This window comes from Rhinolophus sinicus, chromosome 8 (assembly GCF_057876585.1).
Source record: "Rhinolophus sinicus isolate RSI-liver-muscle chromosome 8, RSI-T2T, whole genome shotgun sequence".
Taxonomy (NCBI): Eukaryota; Metazoa; Chordata; class Mammalia; order Chiroptera; family Rhinolophidae; genus Rhinolophus; species Rhinolophus sinicus.
Genome location: NC_142508.1, coordinates 27,176,089 through 27,197,500, shown reverse-complemented (window position 1 = coordinate 27,197,500; position 21,412 = coordinate 27,176,089).

The window sequence follows — 21,412 nt, the reverse complement described above, 5'->3', positions numbered from 1 at the left end:
CACAACCTGTTCTCCATCTACTTACCCATTCTGACTTTTCATTTCCCACCCTGCCCATGCCAATGGCAGAAGAACTTGAAACAGCATGTTTGAAAAACTCTGCATATGTTCATTAATTTATTCAACAAAGTTTGAGCACCAAGAATGTCCTAGGAAATGTGCTGTGTGGTGATGATGATAGAAGGGTGACTATAGCAGACATGGCTCCTGTCTCATGATTCTTACAGTCTAGTTACAAATAAAGATCAGGGATGAAAAATGCAGCCAGAAGGGAATCCTAGGACCAGAGTAGAAGAGAATTTGAATACTAAGGTAGTCTTTGTTTCATGTGACTGTTTTATGTGACTGGATAGAGGAGAGATGGGCTCAAGCTAACACTTACTGTGTTTCCCCGAAAACAAGACCTAGCCGGACAATCAGCTCTAATGAGTCTTTTGGAGCAAAAATTAACATAAGACCCCGTCTTCTTTTATTGTAATATGACCAGGTATAATATAATATAATATAATATAATATAATATAATATAATATAATATAATACTGTATAATATAATATAATACTGAGTCTTATATTAATTTTTGCATTAAAACTGATTGTCCAGCTAGGTCTTATTTTTGGGGAAACAGGCTAGGTTTATTAATCTAAAAGTATAATACATAGGATGGGTTATAGCAAAGGGGGTGAAATTAAAAACTCTTGCAATTAGGAGACTACAATAACAATCTAAGTGTGATATCTCTAACTTCAGGTAAAAATAACAAGGATGAAAATTAAGGATTAAATTAATGCATATATGAGAAGGTGATTTTTTTCAATTAGGCCTAATTGGTAGGGACTGATTGGATGTTGGATTCAAAGGAAGAAGTGGATCCTACATCACAAATAGAATTGTAAAAATAGAAAAGTCAAAGGGATAAAAAGAGTTGGCCTTTTATTAGGTATGTTTTATATTTAAGAAAGTTGTAAATACTCGCCCCTGTTTTACACATACACTACTGCAGCTAACATGAGCTATAAACTTCAACTCTGGAAGCTCTCTGACGTCTCTCAGTACTATCAAGGCATCAGGTGTTAGAAGAGGCCATTCCTTCAGCGAACACCAAATTATCTAGTACATACTGTGTTCCAGGCACTTCGGATAGCTTTATCCTCAAGGAGCATGCGGTCCACTGGGGAAGAGAAGCAGTTAGCTAAGCATCCAATACTTAGACGTTACAGAACGTCTATAGTAGAGGAATAGAGTGCAATGGAGGAGGAGAATACTGACCCTGCCTGAGGGAGCCTGGAAGGACTTCACTGAGAAAATAACATATGCACCAGTCCTTGAAGGATGAGCAGTAGTCTACCAGGCAGAGAACACCAGAAAAACAACAACATCAAAAGGCTTTTTATACATTGAGAGAGCAGCACCAAAATTATGGAAGCACAAAAGAGAATAGCCAACAGAATTGTACAGCTCAAGTATAATATATATGGTTTAAAATCTTGAAGAAAGGCCTGGAAAGTTTAGTTGGGGCCAAATCATAGAGGGCTTTGTGTGCTGTGCTAAGAAGAGAATTTTTAAACTCCCTATAAGAAGTAGGGAGTTAAAGATTTTTGGATAATGATGTGATGATTATATTTCTACATTAAAAATGTATCAAGCCCCATTATGGAGGAAGGATTGTATATAAAAATAACTAGAAGCAGAGAGATCAGTAAAGTGCTATTATCTAGTTAAGAGAGAATGAGATTACCAATTAATCTGAACAAATGTCCAATATCAGTCCATGTAAAGCAAGACTCAAGTTTATCTTTCAAAGGAAGAGTGAATAGAATAAGGATGCAAGAAGTCTGAACACTGATTCTTGGTAATTTCAACATATATGTGGTGCAACTGAGGGAGAAGAGACACTTGCAGGCCATTTTGAAAAAAAAAAAAAAAGTGAAAATAATGTCACAATGACCAAGGGAAAAAACATCTCTCAGAAGGAGAAAGCAGTAAATAGCATTAAAGACTGAGGAAGATCAAGTCAAATTAGAGCTAAAAGTATTCATTAGATTTTTCTAGAATGAGTTTTGTTTTGTTTTGTTTTGTGGTAATAATTTTCCAGAGTGATTTTTGGAGAGTAGTCAAGTGGAAGCCAGATTTCAGAGGGTTTAATAGTCAATGGGAAGTAAAGTGAAGCTTAAAGGACTGAACACCCTTTTGAGATGCCTTAAAGGCCCAGGTAGAAAAATGGTCCACATGCCTAAGGGAAGTGAGTGCTTAACATGTAAGGGACATGGAAATGTATGTAGAACAGAGTGAAAGAAAATAGAAGGCAGTGTTGAAATACAAATGTAAATATCATCTACATTAGCCCTATTCTTCTGGAAGAGATGAAGATTCTTGGTTTGCGAATGCAGAGAATCCAGAGCAAAGGTCAAGGTTAATCTTGTGTAAACCTTAGCTAAAAGTTGACCTGAGACACTAGAAAGGAGACAAGGAAAGTGCCTGGCATTGGTGAGCCTTCATCATTATGTCTTGAATAATGTTAGCAAATTTTGAAGTAGTGAAAAAGTTGAAAGCTTGTTCCCTTTTTTTTTCCCTGCAGTGGTCATATGTTCAAGATAATATGCTGAGAAAAGCAGTAGAGGCATGAGAACAGACTAAAGACGGTGATAAATGTTTGAGGTAGTCTCTACAAGAAATAAGAAATCCACGTATTTTTTAAAGAAATAAAGAGGTTCCTGAAGATGCAGGTGAGGATGGATTGGATTGGATTGAATTGGATTGGATTGGATTGGATTGGATTGGAGCTTATCTCTCCTGGCCCTGAGATTTTTTCTAATGTCAGCAGCAGCCCAGGTACAAGAGTACAGAAAGTAAATAAGTACATATCACTGCAGGTGAGAGTACTTTTGGAGAAGTTGAGGGTAGAGAAGAGATGACAGTTAAAGTGACTGGCAGTGTGTCAATGGATAGGGAAGGAAATTATGTCAGAAGGAGTTAACTCATAAACTGGTAACATAAAGAGGAGTTGAGGCTTGACGATCATAACATGGATAAGCAAGAGCTATTGCTGACATAATGCAATGAGTAAAGAGTAACATTATGATAACAGGTTGGAAACAAAGTAGGACTGGGGATTAAACATTTCGGGATAGACAAATTCTAGAAGAATGAAATTGCCCACAGCCTTTTATTTATTCATGTCTGTGACATTTGTTGGAACACAAACCCCATTACTGTTAATGTCTTTTCTCCCCACCAGTCCTAGAAACTTCATCACATCATGGGGATGGCAAAGCAAAGTATAGGATTCTCTAGACTTCTGATATAGTCCAGATTCTTTCCAGTCACACATGATTTCCAGAAGAATTCAGGGATATTTATTCCCAAGACTGGATATGGATATTACTTATATTTGATTTGATAGGGGAAAGAATTCTATACCAGAATTGCAATTCTGGATCTTTTTCCAAATGGGTTTGGCTATCACTTATGTACTTCCTATCTATAACCTCTTCATTTCATCCTGTCTGAAATCCCACATATGTCTACTACCTACGCCTCTCTTTGCCTTACACTTTTGATCTTCACACAAATCTTCTCCACACCAAATAAGGTAAGGGAGAAAAAAAAAAGTACAGAAAATAAAACTAATAAAAACCAATGCATGTAAGTTATAAGAAATTCAGTTGGAATAGGACTAATGTAGATTATATTTAAACAGAAAATATTTTGGCCTAGAAATCAGTTAATTTGTTTCTAGTGCTGCCTTGCCAGAATATATAGTTTGGCCTTTGGTGGATGACCAAAGCTGTTGGGACCTCAGTTTCTTTATTCTTAAAATCAGTGATTTTACTAGCTAATCTTTAAGCTGTCTGCTTGTTCAGAAATTCTATAGCAAATTATCTTTTTTTTCTATCACAGCTTATTTTTCATCAGTTTCTTAATGTTATTGAAGACCTCATAAATCTTGACAGGTCCCTTTTTAAAAATATCATACATAGCATTTAAAAATCTATGCTCTTTGAAATTTTTAAATTTAACTTATTTTATACTATGAAGTCATATTATTAGCAGTATAAAAGTTTTGAATTGTTACATCTTCTTAGGAAATTGAATCTTTTATCATTATTTATTACTTTTCTGTAATGCTAACAACACCATTGCCCTAAAGTCTGCTTTGTGGGATAACAATATAGGACGCTAACTTTGTTTGGTTAGTATTAGTTTCTATTGGTTATTATTCTTTAGGTTACTGTTATTATAGTTGCATCTTTTAATTTGTTCCGACACTTGTCTGTTAATGTCAGAGATAATTCATATTTATTATAATAATTAATCTGAATTTGTTCTGCTTTATTATCTTGGGTTTTCTATTTGTTCTCTTTTTCTATATACCATTGTTTCTTGCTTGCTTTTTAAAATTGATATGAGTATTTTTGTTGTTGTTTGCTTGCTTGTTTGTCCCCTCCCCAGCCCCCACATATTTCCATTTCATTAATTTGGAAGTTACACACTGTATTCCTATTCTATTACTGGTTACACCCAAAATGTTAGCATGTGTACTTAACCTTACAAATCCAGTTAGGGAGTATCTATTCTCTCTTTGCAAGCATTATGAGGACCTTAGTGTGTTTTATTTCCAAACTTATACTTTTATCCAATATTTTCATTCTAACATTTAATATTCACAAATTAGATATTGGCACCATCAAGTACGATATCTAATTTGTGAATATTGAATTTGTTTTATACCACCAGTTTTGTTTGGGTTAATCTGATGCTTTCTATTTTTTCTGATTATCATTCTCCCAGCACTCTCAGTCTTTCCTTCTTACAGGTTTTGGACTTCGTGAAGCTCATCCTCCAGAAGTTCTTTAGAGAGATCTGCTGGTAGTAAGCTCTCTTAATGTTCCCTGTCTTAAAAAAAGTGTTCATTTTACTCTTATTCTTGAAAAATAATTTTACAGGATATGCACTTGTATGTTGGAAATTAGAGTTTTCTCAGAATTTTGAGGATATTATTCCATAACTTTCCACTTCCATTGTTAGTCTACTGCAAAGTTAGTCTACTGCAAAGTCAGATATCAGTCTAATTGTTGTTCCTTTGTAATCTGTCTTTGTTCTCAGTCAATATTTCTTTTCATTACAGTGAGTCTTGGCGAAGGTGCCTTTTGATTTATCCTTCTAATGATTGGCTGGGTTTCAAATATGGTAATTTCATAGTCATTAAGTACCTCGTATAATACTGCCTTTCTCCCATTCATTCTATTCTCTATTTATGGAACTCAAAGTACGTGCATCTTAGAACTTCTAATGCTATTCTTCATGTCTTTTAGAATTACTTTGTGTTTCCCTTTGTTTTTAAATTTCTCTATGATGATATGGACAATTTGTCCAGTTATATCTTCCAATTTACTAGTTCTTTCTTAACTTATAACTACTCTACTTTTGTCCCAACAAATTTCTAATTTCAGTCCTTAATTTTTATTTCTATGGTTTTCTTTTACATATGGTCTTGATAGCTGTGATAATGTCTTGCTCATTAGTCACACTTTCATTCCCTCTTTGATTTCTTAAAATACTTACAATTTTATATTTCATATATAATTCCAGTATCTGCAGGTTTTGCTGGTCTGATATCATAGTTTGATTCTATTTAATCTTGTTTCTTTCTGTATGTGATTTGTGATTCCCCCCCCCTTAGTCTGAGCTCATATTCCTTGCAATTTTATGTATGAGAAAATTTGATGTGTGTGGGTTTTTTATTTATTCTAGATGGCTAGCGATACAACCCACAAAAAACTACTTTCCATTAGACTATGGTTTATATTTTTTGATGATACAAAGAAAATGTAAATTAAAAACCCAAGCCCATGTATCTTGGAATTATTAATCCTCCGTATATATAACTACTCATCCTTTGTGGCCTTAATCTGTCTATATAATCTATCTCTCTATATTGATAGATTATTTTTTTTTAAGTTTTAGGTCATCCACTGATTGTCTGTCTATCAGAGTTATAGCCTTATATAGAGATTTGAAGTGTGAATTCCTATCTCACTAAGACCCAGGTCTTTGCTTTCACTCTTACTCCCATGAATCATTAAAAACAAAGCTTCAGGCTGCTTGGGAAATATTCCACAGTAGCCACTGGCTTTAGCACTGGTTTGCTTCCCTGCGTTTGTCATTTCCTATGATTTTTGGCCTCTAAGAATTTTCTTTTCTCTCTTGAAAGCTCAGGTTGGTTTAATGGCTCATATCATTGTCTCTTTATCAATAATAATAAAAAAATCTTTATTTATTTCTTTATTTTATAAAGAAGTAAGACTTTATAAATACGTTGGATTCTTCCATCATCTAATGGAGAGATCAGCAAAACTACAGCTTGTATGTCAAATTTAAAAAACTGCCTATTTTTATAAATAAAATTTTATAGGAGCACAGACATGGCCATTCACTTATATATTTCTTGGCTCATTTTGTGCTATTATATCAGAGTTCAGTAGTTGCCACAGAGACCAGCTGACCCACAGAGCTGAAAATATTTATTGTTTGTTTTCTACAAAGATTTTCTGACCCCTAATCTAAATTATCAGCAACTTATTTATCTTATAACAAAAATCTTAAATTTAATAACACAGCAAAGTATTATTTAATCTGAGCATTCATATATACTTATGAATACCTGTACTCAGTATAGTTTTTTTTTTTATAGCACTACAGCAGACTAGAACTTCTTTGATGGTATGAGCTATATTCTAAAAGGTTTTAGTAGCAGATCCATCACAGAAATATACCTAATAAATGGCTTTGATGATGATGATGATGATGGTGATGATGATATCTTGAATTCCCATAATTTTCTAAGCCACGACAGATATAAGAACAGATATCATTTTAGGGAGTTAAATGTACTTGTCAAGTCATTTTGAAATGTGGTAAATCACCTTAATTGGGTACGTTTTGCCTCTAGAAATCTTAACTGCTTATGTTCTCTGACACTCTTACTGATAAAACTCATTGCCATAGATTAAAGCTATAAATGTTACTTTCTAACATTATAGCTTTTATTACACGGGAATATCTTTACTATTTGTATAATATCTCATGTTCTTCCACAAAATAAGAAATACACGTTTGCATAGAAACTATACAATATTCTAATGATAGCTATTAACTACCTGTGTTTTAGAGTGTTTATAGCCTCAACTGTCTGGTCCATTCAGAAAAACAAAGTTTTTAAAAAATAAAAATATTGTCATAAGGCAGAAAGAAAAATATGTTAGAAATTTTATTCCTGGGATATGGAATGCATGCAGTGCTTGGTGAGAGAAGCCTGAAGGAGTGAGTGAATGAAGGTATTTGCTAGATAGAAGAAAGTGCCAAGTAAAATGAATAGAGAATGCTTGTCAAATATCCCTGATGGAGGGACAGTGTACTGATATAAGGGACAGCTGGCATTTGCTGAAACACATGAATGACACGTCCCAGAGAAGGCAGGGAAGTGCTGGGTGTAATGGCAGCTCGTGCAGGGAGCAGGACACAGGTTTTCTGCAGAGCAGTGTTGTCTGTGGCTAGTAGTGATCTGCAGTAAATGTAAGTGAGCAGTTTTGACAGAGCAGTGTGTGAAATGGAATAAACCAGCTAGAATATCTGGCTGCCGTGCAACTGACGAAGGGAAAACTGTATGGGGACAAAAGCCAACGAATCTCTCTGGAAACCACGCAGGAAGTCTAAGAACAAGAAAGGAAACGAAATTATATATTCTTAGACAGAAGTGAGTAGCATAGCATTTCAATCCAACAGATTTGTATGACAATCTTTCATTTGTGTTAGGAAAAAAAGTGTCGTAGAATGCTAATAAATACGTTACAAAAAGCTCTAGTGGGCAAAGTATTGTCATTTGCTTATTTTTCTGTTTATACTATTATATGAAGTATTGTCATTTGCTTATTTTTCTGTTTATACTATTATATGTATCTCCTCTTGGTGTGGCTGTTCTTTAAGTAAAGGACATTTATGAACAAGCTTCATGCAGAGCACAAGTGAAGTACTTGTGGGGAAGAGAGGGCAGCTTGCCTGGCTCAGATTGCGGGGAACAGGCTCTGGGTTAAACAGAGCTTAGAAACCCAAAGTATAGACCTGTGAAAATGCACCACGTTGAGTATATGAGTCATGGTCCAACATGAGTAGATTTCTTGGTGTTAACAGAAATATGTCAGAGGGTTGCTTTGCAAATGTTAAATGCCAAATCAGTGTCAATATTGCCAAGAATATCCATGAATGCTATTTTAAAGTGTCATTATAAAGCAAAGACAGCAAAGTAGCTCTGGGGGTTATTGATAATAATAGCCCTAGGATTTGGACTCCACAGACAAGAAACTTGAGATTTTCCCCAAAGGACCATTATTATAAGAATCTCATTTCTGTCCCAAACACACTATGTTTATTGACCGTCAAACTTTGATACAAAGCTTATCTGTTTTAAATGGCTGTTTCTAAGTGGTACTGAATGTCTGAAGTATATCTTTGTTAGATCTGTTTCTCATTTAACATTCTTACAATATATCTTATTATAGAGGGTATTATTTTCATAAATCCCATAAAACAATGAATAAATATTCGCAAGGAGGGTTTAATAGATGACATCAAAATGACTCAACACAGAGTATTTATAAAAAGTATGTGAGATGCATATGGAAGAGGCTCTCAGAAAGTGCTGACAATACTACTGAAGCAGTGTGCCTTAAAAGAAAACACATATGTTTCTATTTTGTGCCTTCTTGCTCAACTAAATATGTTTAGAGGCACAAGCTTGCAACCTGCTGAGTGAATCCTATTTTAACCATATGTGAATTATAGAACTAAAGAGGAGACAGTTAAAGTTATTATTCAGTTACATTTTTATAATTCAAGATGAAAAACATGAACAAATACATGGGTTTCCCTTTTCCTCCTACAGGGTCAAACCCTTGAGTTAATTGTTTTGTTTTTTTTCCCTCCATGAACTATCTGTTGACACTCCTGCTTCCCCAAACACTATGACCTCCAGGCCTCTACAATTCAATGTCATTTTGTTTTACCATAGGACATCTTTAAATTGAGAAGAAGGACACTGTGTGTATGAAGACAAAGGCAGTGATAGCCAATTATCACTTCCCTCTACTATAGCCCCCGTCAGCATACTCTAATCTTGTCCATTCTAAGACAAATAACTCAACCAATTTCTCACTCCAGTTTCTGCTTATCTTTCTTCTCTCCTTTACAGTCCAAATTTTTGAATATGTTGTCTACCCTCACTGTCTCTGTTACTCCCCTATCCAAACTTTTCTTAAAATACTCTAATCTGGCTTCCCTCCAAAACTGGAAAAAGTCTTGTAGAATGCTAATAAGTAAGTTTATATAAAAACTTATAGTGGGCAATTTTTCATTTGCTTATTTTTCTATTTAAACTATTTATCTCCCATTGGTGTGGCTATTTTGAAAAATAACATTGGTTTAGTCATAAATTACTTTTATATTAAGTTTTTGTCCACTCACTTTCTTGATCTGTAGATTTTACTCAATATTGTTGATTATTTCCTTCTTCTGCATACATTTCCTTAGCTTTTGTGACATCATAATTTCCATTTGTTTGTTTTTACTGATACCAAAGTAAAGCTGCCTCATTCAGGCTCTAAAGGTTCGGATTTATCAAAACTCTGTTTGATAAATTCTAGACTCTGTTATCTACTCACTTTGCATTCTTTTCAAAAGTATCCTGATGCATTACTCTGGTTTCCATTACCACTGAGAGTGACACAAATAATACATCATTGGCCTGGGCTTCTCCTCTGAACTACAGACTGATATAGCCCTCTGCCTATTGATATCTCCTCCTCTACGTCTCAAAAGAAACTTCAGGCAGAACAGGTCTAAAAGTCACCCACATATCACATCCATCTCTTCTACCCCAGTGTAAGTATCACCCTCCTTTCAGTTGTGCAAACAGAAAACATGAATAAGCATTGGCTCTTCCTGTCTCCATATCCACAGCCAAAGAATCTTCAAGATTTGTCACTTCATCTCCTATAGGTCTCTGGAACCCACCCATTTCTTTCCAGCTTCACTACCACTACTCAGCCCAGGTGTTTCAGCCATTGTAGCTCAGAAATATCTCTTGAGTTCTGCCTTCCTTTCTTAACACTTACCATCTTCTGTCATTAACTTGGGAACAGGCACCTAAGAAGATTCATTGCCATCAGTTTTCCTCCAGTCCAAACAAACATCTACAATGTTGTCAGTTATGTCCCTTTTTTAATTTTTAAAAAGATAAGAAAAGAAATGTATCACATAGGTATTTGTCTGATCCTTGTTACATAGAAAAAAGCCAAATTCCTTTCCTTAGCTGTGACTTCCACAGTGTATTCCCAAACTCTGTCTAATCTCATTTCAGAATATTCCCCAACTTCATCAACTCTAATTACGGGTCATAGTGAAGTCCCTTGTCACCTTTCTCTGGGCTGGGAAAAAGCAGGTTTTGTGGGGGGTGACCAGCTTTAGACATTGAGTTAACATACGTAGAATGAATGACTTAAGCCTAATATATTGGTAATTACTCGGTGGTAAATAAATCAATCAATCAATAAATAAACATAATAAAGAAAATTAGCACATATACATATTTGCTAAGGCACATTCCAGTGTGTACTATTTTGAGTTAGTTCCTTTTGAAAGTCCAGAACTGTACCCTCCTGAGCCCTTTACCTGTGCCAAGTGACCTTCATCAAATACTGCAACTGTTTCAGATCTCTAAGGTCCAGACCACAGAATCTTTAGTGTCCTTTTACTTTTTAATATCCTGAGGGTCTCCAATAATTCCTCCAGAGTCCCAGTGCTTCTTTCAGGAATATTAAACTGCTGGTATGTCTCTTCAGACTCCACATTCTTTCTCACATCTTTACTGTTTTTCTGCACGTGCTCTTCCTCTTTAACTCTAGAAGCTTTCCATAATTCTGAAAGTCGTATTAGGTGTCCCTTTGTGTGTGACCAGAGTGCTCGGGGTGTCTCACTCTCAGCACACATTACAGCACTGTGCCAGTGCTCATTTACTTATCTGTATTCTTTCCTAGATTATAGACGGAAGGACAAGTACTATATATTTTAATTTCCATGGTCTCTCCAATGCTTGGAACTGTCCCTGGCACCTAATAGGATCTCAGTAAATGTGTGTTGAATGATTACCTAGGCGACTTCAGAGAACACATTTGTCCATCATACTGTGTTTGTTAGGGACCTGTCACTCCTCCCTGCTTGTGCTGACAAGTCCAAGGCCACTGCTGAGCAGGAAGAGGACAGACGTAATCTCATCCTCTTTTCTACACAACCGGACATCTAAGCCATGGCATTTCACATACTTTGGTCACTCTAAAGTTACTGACCCTACCTTTCTTTCCTTTGACATCACAGTTGCCAAATTTTTTACCTGCCAAGTCATGGGTATCACTGGTGTTCTGGCCTCTGCTTTGACTTTATGTTTGCTGGCTTGTCAACTTGCTGCCAAGAACTCAGAGTCCACATTTTTTGCTTGCTGCCTTGCCCTGGGATCTTTGAACACTTGGTTAATTTCTGGTTTATAACAATCTTAGGAACCTTCATCCAAGTCTTATGATCTCGGACTCAGACCTCACTCCAGCTTCCTGTTAGTTCCAGTCCCTTGTCTGATTAAACCTGACCTAAGTCCTAATGCAAAAATGACTCATAAACCAGGTACCTATGAATATAATAAGTAAGAAAATCCAGAGAATATTGAAAAGCTGAAGGGTGGCTTAAAATAAATATCTAATGTAAAAATAAATAACAAAAAAAAAGATATTTACTATTCTACTACTAATACGTAAGAGGTTTTCTCCATATGAACTTATGACACAAAATAGCATTTATTGTCAGAATTTTATGGGTGTTAAAAGGAATGCATTACTATTTTACTAGTGAATATTGAATTATTGTTGTTATGAGCCCTAGATTAAGTGTACTGCTTAGCTGGTTTTGTATGAGCCTGTAGTTGGGACACGTAGGTGATGCATGTGTTCAGTGCAAAGGGTGGTAGGTATTTTTCCCTGAGATTTTGTTCCTAAGTGTGTGAGCCTAAATTGAAGTTGCTAAAAGACCTCAAGATGTCAAAGCAATGGCAAAATGTGTCTGGAACAAAGTTTAATCATGTAGAAGATATCATTTAAGATCAGGAAAGAATTGAGGGAAAGGTCCCACAAAAACATTTTTGAAAAAGGGGAATGTCAATGCCCATTGAGCAAATTTCTAATCCCACAGGGAGAGCAATGGGAGTTTGTGCATCGATCCTGTGAAGGGAGTTCTAAGAGAATAAAAGAGACAATAATGTATAAGACTGGAGAAAAGTGTGCATATTTGGTATTTCATGACAGGGGAAAGAGAGAGAAAATGAATTATTTGCATAGATCCTTTGGCTTTAGGATTGCAGTTGCCTGTAGCAATATTACAAAGCCTGCTCCCTTGGTCCAAGGAAAACAAAAATGGGGATTAAAGGGGTTTTTGCATGTCTATTTTCCTGCAAAAGCATTTTTCCATTATAACATTTTCTTTATACATTACCCTCTAACCTTTGGATACACTGACTCCCTTTGAAATTGGCCTGGGCTGTCTTCCACTTATGTTTAATTTATATATTTATTTTTGGCATGGAGAACTTTAGGCCCATGTCAAAAAACATTAGGTAGTACATACTGAAGATGCATTGATAATTAAAATTTGTAACGTTGCAATTCTTAGGACACATTAACTAATGATAGTGCTTTGGAAAAATTACATTGCGATAGTTTGGTAGCCTCATTAAAATATACAAACATGAAATAGGTTTAATTTGCTACAGTAACCATCACTGCAGAAATTATCCAAAGCACAAGAGTTCATCTAAAATCTGTTGTTGAAAAATAAGTGATAACTGGACTTTAACTCCCCTTGCCTCCGTGTCAGTGTGGCTTGACAGCTCGCAAATTGCATTTGAGATATGCCTTTTTGCCATAATGCATATTTCCTTTGAACCAAAATATGAGGCACAGGATAAAGTTGATCAGTACACAATTTCACAAGAACAGCACTGCTTCTGTGAGTCTTAAACTTTATATCCATTTTAACGTAGAGTTTCAGTGGTTCTTTAGGTATCTTCATGAAAAGACCTTTGTAAATATATAAATTTCCTACTTCTAAGTATAAAATTGCTATCCATCTTTCTTACTAAGCAATATAGGTTTTCATCATATACTGTAATCACGTAGTATAATAGAGACGGCTGACCTTTGACAGTTCTCAAAGTCCTGAATTAAATCAGGATTCCATTATAGTTTTCAATGCGTGCTCCTAACATCAATGTATGCATGAAAAGGAATTGAGCTTAATAAAAAAAAAATTCCAGTTAAATACCAACACTATTCTTTTTACTTATTTTCCAAACTTTGACAGAAAATGAATACATGTATGCATACAATTAGGGCCCCTTAAATGAATCACCTTTTTGTTATGAGTTCCTTTGGGAAAGACTCTGAGGGCTAATAACTCCCCAAAATATACACATGCAAAATCTTCCCACCCCAACACACACACACACACACACACACACACATATCCTACTGCCCTATTTATTATTTTTTTCACAATTCTTCAAATAAAATTATGTATTTTTTATCATTGTATTTGGGTTCATTTTTACCATTGAGCTGAATACATATCCTTATTGAATTCTTCAAGATATCTACTATGAAATGCATTTAAAAATTCAGTAGAACACCTATAGCTACTTTTTATAAATATGTGTGTAGAGTAGAATGTCTATAGCTACTTTTGTAAATATGCATCTAAGCATACAAATACCCATACCAGCATAGAAATAAAAAGCAGATGTAATTAGCATTATTATTTATTAGGAAAACTCCTACCAACTGTGCAAATGTAGAGACTTCAGTAGTAATAATCACATTTGAAATTAGTTAAGTTTATGATAAATTAATGCAATTTCAAGGTCAGAATTTTAGAGCTGTAATCAACAAGTTATTGAGGATATAATACTCTTTCCAGAGTCAATATAAGTATTTCTAGTGACTCAGAGAATTCAGGGTCTCTCAGGGAAGTAATATATGGATATTAAACAAGGAGCTATAAATAATATAATCCACAAACAACTGAACATATAATAATTAAAGAGTAAGTGCAGGCCATATAAGGATTATAAAACTTGACACAGTGAGAAATCCTTCTTTTCAACTCTACTTAGCTTTGATAAAAATAAATGAGTTATTGCATTTCTATTTATATTGGCAATAGAAAAGTTGTACAAAAATTGAGAGTTAATAGAAAATAAAAAATAAAAAAGGGCAAAAAATATATAAGTAGTGTGTTTGATGAGATATAGGGTCGTAGACATTTATATGTTCAAGAGAGAAGAAGATTGAAGAGGATTTGATCACAGTCTACAAATACTTTAAAAGTATCTGTATAAATGAAAGAATGTGATTATTCAAACCATCAAAAGATAGAAGGACAAGGAGCATTGATCTGAAACTAAAGAAGAAAATGTTTCAGCCTTATATTATATTAGGAAATATTTTGCAACAGAAACAGAATGTGCCATTAGAAATAAAAATCAAGGACAAAACATAAAGTTTAGAGAAGGCCTGCCTGAAAATAATGTATCTATAAGTACAGAGAATAAATCAGAAATGATGAAGAGAAATATGGAAAACAGTGAAGCTCACAGGATTAGAAGATACACTCGTTCAGGATGAGTGTAAGCTGCCGAACATTCTGTTATGTATGATTTTCCAGCCAGTCTCATCCTAACAGATTACACCAAAACTTGGAAAACAGTTTAAGTAAATGAAAAATTTAGCCAATACTATGACCACCTATTCTACTATACTCTGACACTCAAAAATTTCAAGTTATTGGTTATGTTCTTGTATTTGACGAAGAGCAATGCAGTTATGAGCTGATAACTGGAATTTATAATAGATTGACATAAATTTATTTTTTATTTTGCATGAAGAAATGGACATGTTTTATTTTTTGTATGTAGAATGTAATATCACTGAAGACTTTGTGTTTAACTTTATTATTGTCATTTTGTTTAGCACAACTTTTAAAAGTTGCTTTAAGGATCTCTTACACCTACCAGTGGAGAGATAAGGCCTTGAATGCGATAGTATATGTGTACTGGAATTAGAATTGGAATTGAATGGTATATCCACTAGATAAGTAAGTGGATAAAACACATTTTTTAGACATAAACATTTTTACAGAAGTATTTATGAGTGAAAAGATATGCTATCTAGGATTTGCTTTAAAATTATACAATAAAAATAAATGTCATTAAACCTATTAATGTTTAACAAATTCTATTGTTTCTATCTTACCATTAACAACTGTACATTTAAAAGTTTTTAAGTGTTGCTTCAGCTGTACCTGTAGTCTTGGCCTCCCTCTCCTCCAGCCATGTTCCCACTGGCCATCTGTCTGGGATGTCACAATAACTGCAAGATGAAACTGAGGTGAGATTAAAAAGAATAGGATGGGGAAAAAATCCAAGATGGCGGAGTAAACACTATGCCTGCTGTCTCCAGGATAACATCAAAATTACAACTAAAATATAGAAGAATCAACCGCAAGAATCATTTGAAGAATAGCTGAACAGAACCCCTATAACTAAGGATATCAAGAAGAGGCTACAGTGAGACTGGTAGGAGGGGCAGAGATGTGAAATGGGCTGACCTCAAACCCACAAGTAGTAATTGAATACCGGGAGGGACACATCGGTGATGGAGTTCCCCCAGAAAAGTGTAAATTCCCAGCCCCACAATGGACTCCCAAGCCCAAGAGTCCTGTGCCAGGAAGAGGAGTCCTCATAACATTTGGCTGTGATAATCAGCAAGAACTCTTTCCGTCTGACATGGTGAGAAAGAAAGCAGCTGGAAACCCAGATGTCCTCTTAAAGGGCCTGTGTACAGAATCACTCACTTGCAAACACTCACCTGGGCTCCAGAGGAGGGGCAGAAACTTAAGAGGCACCAGAGACATTCAGGGAAAGACTGAGTTGTGTGGCTATGGACTGAGGGATGAAGGGACAGCTGTCATTGTCCCTGTATGGAGACTGGCTCATGTGTAGACTACAGGAGAACATTATCTTTTCCATGGTGAAACCTCCAGCAAAGGGCAAAATCTGAGACAGCATTGGTCTGATAAAATATATGCATGCACACCAGCTTGGTGACAACCTGGGTCCCTGCCCCACCCAACTAGTGCTGCATCGCCAGGGCACTCTTGGCTCCTGCGTGGCCAGCCATGTCCCACAAGCTGTGGAAGACTTTTACAGTAGCAGAGAACCCAGCGTTGTCTGGAGAATTTTTGGTGGGGAGCAGTCAGCTACATCCTGCACTGCAGTCTCTCATGGGTGGCTCTCAGAGACCTGTGGGCCTAAGGCAAGCAGTGGCTGGCCATGGTGTTCTCAGGGGGGTTGACGAAGTGCTCATAGCCCAGCACTGGTTCAAGGATCAAATCTGTATTAACGTTGTAAAAACCACTGGCCATGACTCAGGACTCCCTGGGATCCTGCTCCACCCAGCTAGTGCTGCATCACTGAGAATATTTTCATCACCAAATCAACCAACCCAGTCTGCACACCTAAGGAGGCTGTTTTAATGGCTAAGACTTATGGACAGCTAGTGGGTAGCAGCATGCCAAGAGGGCCCTGGGACTTTTGCTAAACTGCGATAGGCCAAATACTGCTGGCAGCCAGCTTCAGTTCACAGCAAGGCCACCCACACATATCTCCAGGTCCAGCACAGGCAGTAATGAACAACATTTGCTTTGTAGCTCCTACAAGATAGCCCTGGGATAGTCACAGGCAAGGCAGAAATTAGCCTGCATGGGAGACCCTCCCAAGAGATATCAGAAACAACATACTCAGAGGCCAGCTTCAGACCACACCAGAGCACTACCCACTTAGTTCCACAGCAGCAGATGAAAAGGGCGGTCATAATGGGAACAAGAGCCCAGTGGGGTAAATCCCCCTCTGAGGGGTCACCCCCCCCACACACACAGGAGTTTATATACATGGGCATAGACAACCCTCATAGTCAGTCAGCATGGGAATCAATCCCACCCACTAATGCACCAAAAGCAATTGAGGCTCAATTACAACAGGAGAATGCACACAATACACTCAAGGGACACTCCTGGAACACATGCACATTCAATCAGGGAGACTGCACCACTGGACCACACAGGTCACCAACTATATAAAACCACCCAGGAAAGACTGAGAGACATAGGAGATCTGCCTAGTATATGGAAGCAAACACAGAGAGGCAGCCAGAATGAGGAAACAAGGAAACTGTCTCAAATAAAAAAAACAGGAGAAAACTCAACAAAAGGAGCTAAATGAAATGGAGACAACCAATCTACCAGAGACAGAGCTTAAAACACTGATTATAAGAATATTTAAGTAAGTTAGTGAGAACTTCATCAAAGAGATAGTAAATATAAAGAAGGACATAGAAGGCACAAAAAAGAACCACTCAGAAATAAAGAATACAATAACTAAAATGAAGAATATACTAGAAGGAATCAACAACAGATTAGATGAAGCAGAGGATCAAATCAGCAATTTAGAAGACAAGGTAACAGAAAACACCCAATCAGAACAATAAAAAGAATGTTTAAAAAAAGGTAGTTTAAAGGACCTCTGGGACAACATCAAACATTATAACATTCATATCGTAAGAGTATCAGAAGGAAAAGAGAGGGAGTAAGGGATTGAGAACCTATTTGAAGAAATAATGACTGAAAACTTCTTTAACCTGGTGAAGGAAATTGACATACAGGCCCAAGAAGTACAGAAGCCCAAACAAGATAAACCCAAACAGGGCCATATCAAGACACATTATAATTAAAATGGCAAAGGTTAAAGACAAAGAGAGAATCCTAAAAGCAGCAAGAGAAAGGTAACTAGTAACTTATAAGGAAGCCCCCATAAGATTGTCAGCTGCTTTCCCAACAGAAACTTTCCAGGCCTGAAAGGATTGGCTTGAAATATTCAATGTTATGGAAAATAGAGTCTAAAACCAAGACTACTCTACCCAACAAGGCTATCATTTAAAATTGAAGTAGAGATAAAGAGCTTCCCAGACAAGAAAAAAAACTAAAGAAATCCATTACCACCAAACCTGTATTACAGGAAATGTTAAAAGAAATTCTTTAAGAAGAAGAAGGGGAAAAACAAGGAACAAAATAAGATAAAAATGTGAATAATGTACCTATCAATAATCACTTTAAATGTAAATGGATAAATCATTGCAATCAAATGACATAAGGTAGCTGAATTGATAAGAAAACAAGACTCAAGCCTATGCTGTCAACAAGAGACCCACCTAAGATCAAACGACATACATAGATTAAAAGTAAAGGGATAGAAAAAAAAAATTAAACAGAAATGGAAATGAGAAAAAAGCTGAAGTAGCAATACTTATATCAGGAAAATAGATTTAAAAGGAAGATGACAATAAGAGACTAGAAGGGCATTACATAATAAGATCAACCTAACAAGAGGACATAACCCTAGTAAACATCTATGCATCCAACAAAGAAACACCTAAGTATATAAAATAAATATTAACTGACATAAAGGCAGAGATTGTCAGTAACACAATTATAATAGAGGACTTTAACACCACTCTGACACCAGTGGACATATCTTCCAGACATAAAATGAACAAGAAAACAGCAGCCTTAAATAACACATTAGACAAGATTAATTTAATTGATATTTTTTAGAACATTTCACTTCAAAGCAGCAGAATATAAATTATTTTCAAGTGTACATGGAACATTTTCCAGATTGACCACATGTTAGGCCACAAAACAAGTCTCAATAAATTTAAGAAGATTGAAATCATATCCGGCATCTTCTCTGACCACAATATTATGAAACTAGAAATCAACTACAAGAAAAACAAAACAAAACTGGAAAACACACACATACATGCAGGATAAATAATATGCTACTAAATAATGAATGAGTCAACAATGAGATCAAGGAAAAGGTCAAAACACACCTGGAGAGAAACAAAATGAAAACACAACAACCCAAAATCTATGGAAGACAGTGAAAGCAGTCCTAAGAGGGAAATTCATAGCAATGCAGGTCTACCTAAAGAAGAAAGATCTCAAATAAACAGTCTAACTTTACACTTAATGGAACTGGAATAAAAACAGCAAACAAAGTCCAAAGTGAGTACAAGGAAGGAAATAATAAAGATTAGAGGAAAAAAATAAACAAAATAGAGGCAAAAAGAAAAAAAATCAATAAAACCAAGAGCTGGTTTTTTGAAAACAGAAATAAAATTGACAAATCTTTAACCAGAGTCATCAAGAAAGAAAAGATGACCCCAAAAAAATAAAATCAGGAATGAAAAAGAGGAAGTGATAATGGACACCACAGACATACAAAAAATTTTCAGAAAATACTATAAGCCAAAAAAATACACCAACCAATTTGACAATCTGGAAGAAATGAATTAATTCCTAGAAGAATATAATCTGAGGTGGAATAAAGACGAAACAGAAAATTGAACCAACCAGTTACTACTAATGAAATCAAATCAGTAATCCATAACTCCCAACAAACAAAAGTTCTGGACCAGATTGCTTCACTGGTGAATTTTACTAACCTTTCAAGAAAGTATTAATGCCTACTCTTCTCAAACTATTCCAAAAAAATTCAAGAGAAGGGGAGGCTTCCAAGCACATTGCATGAGACCACCATTACCCTTATTCCTAAACCAGAAACAGACATTACAAAAAGAGAAAATTATAGGCTGATATCCCTGATGAACATAGATGCAAAACTCTTCAACAAAATATTAGCAAAGTGAATTCAGCAATACATTAAAAAGATCATACACCATGATCAAGTCAATTCATTCCTGGTATGCAAGGTTGTTTCAATATCTGCAAATCAATGAACGTGATACACCACATAAACAAAATGAAAAAGAAAAATTATATGATCATACCAATTGATACAGAAAAAGCATTTGACAAATCCTGCATCCATTTCTGATAAAAACTCTCGGCAAAGTAGTAATAGACGGAATATATCTCATCACAATAAAGGCCATATATGACAAAACCACAATTAATATCATACTCAAAGGGGAAAATCTAAAAGCATTTTCCTTAAGACCAGGAACAGGACAAGGATGCTCACTTTCAGCACTTTTTTCAACGCAGTACTGGAAGTCTAAGCCACAGCAATCAGACAAGGAAAACGAAATAAGAGGCATTCAGATCGGAAAGGAAGAAGTGAAGTTGTCATTATGCAGATTACATGATCCTATATATAGAGAATCCCAAAGATTCCACCAAAAACCTATTAGAACTTATAAATTTACTTAATAAAGTAGCAGGATATAAAATCAGTTGCAATTTTATACACCAATAACAAGCTATGAGAAATAGAGATTAAGAAAACAAACCTATTTACAATTTCATTAGAAAACAACAACCTAGGAATAAAGTTAACCAAAGAAGTAACAAAAAAGAAAGAAAAAAACTACTCGGAAAATTATAAGACATTGAAGAGAGAAATTAAAGAAGATAAAAATAAATGAAAACTTATACCATGCTTATTGATAGGAAGAATTAATATAGTTAAAATACCCATACTACCCAAAGCAATTTATAGATTCAGTGCAATACCTATCAAAACACCAAAGGCATTTTTCACAGAACTAGAAGAAATAATCCTAAAATTTCTATGGGACCATAAAAGACCCCAAATATCCTTGGCAATCTAGAGAAAGAACAAAGCTGAAGGTATCACACTACCTGATATCAAATTATACTACAAATCCATCTTAGTCAAAACAGCATGGTATTGGGCGGCCAAATGGCTCAGTTGGTTAAAGCGCAAGCTTTTAACAACAGGGTTGCCGGTTCAATTCCCGCATGGGATGGTGGGCTGCGCCCCCTGCAACTAAAGATTGAAAATGGGAACTGGACTTGGAGCTGAGCTGTGCCCTCCACAACTAGATTGAAGGACAACTACTGAGAGCTGATGGGCCCTGGAGAAACACGCTGTCCCCCAATATTCCCTAATAATTTTTTTTTTTTTTTAAATCATGGTATTGGCACAAAAAGACATGTGTCAATGGAACAGAATAGAGAGCCCAGAAATATACCCATGCCTATATGATCATTTACTATATGACCAAGGAAGCAAGAATTTACATTGGAGTAAAGGCAGTCTATTTAATAAATGGTGCTGGGAAAACTGAACAGATACATGCAAAAAAATGAAATTGGACCACCTTCTTACACCATATACAAGAATAAATTCAAAATGAATTAAAGACTTAATTATAAGACCA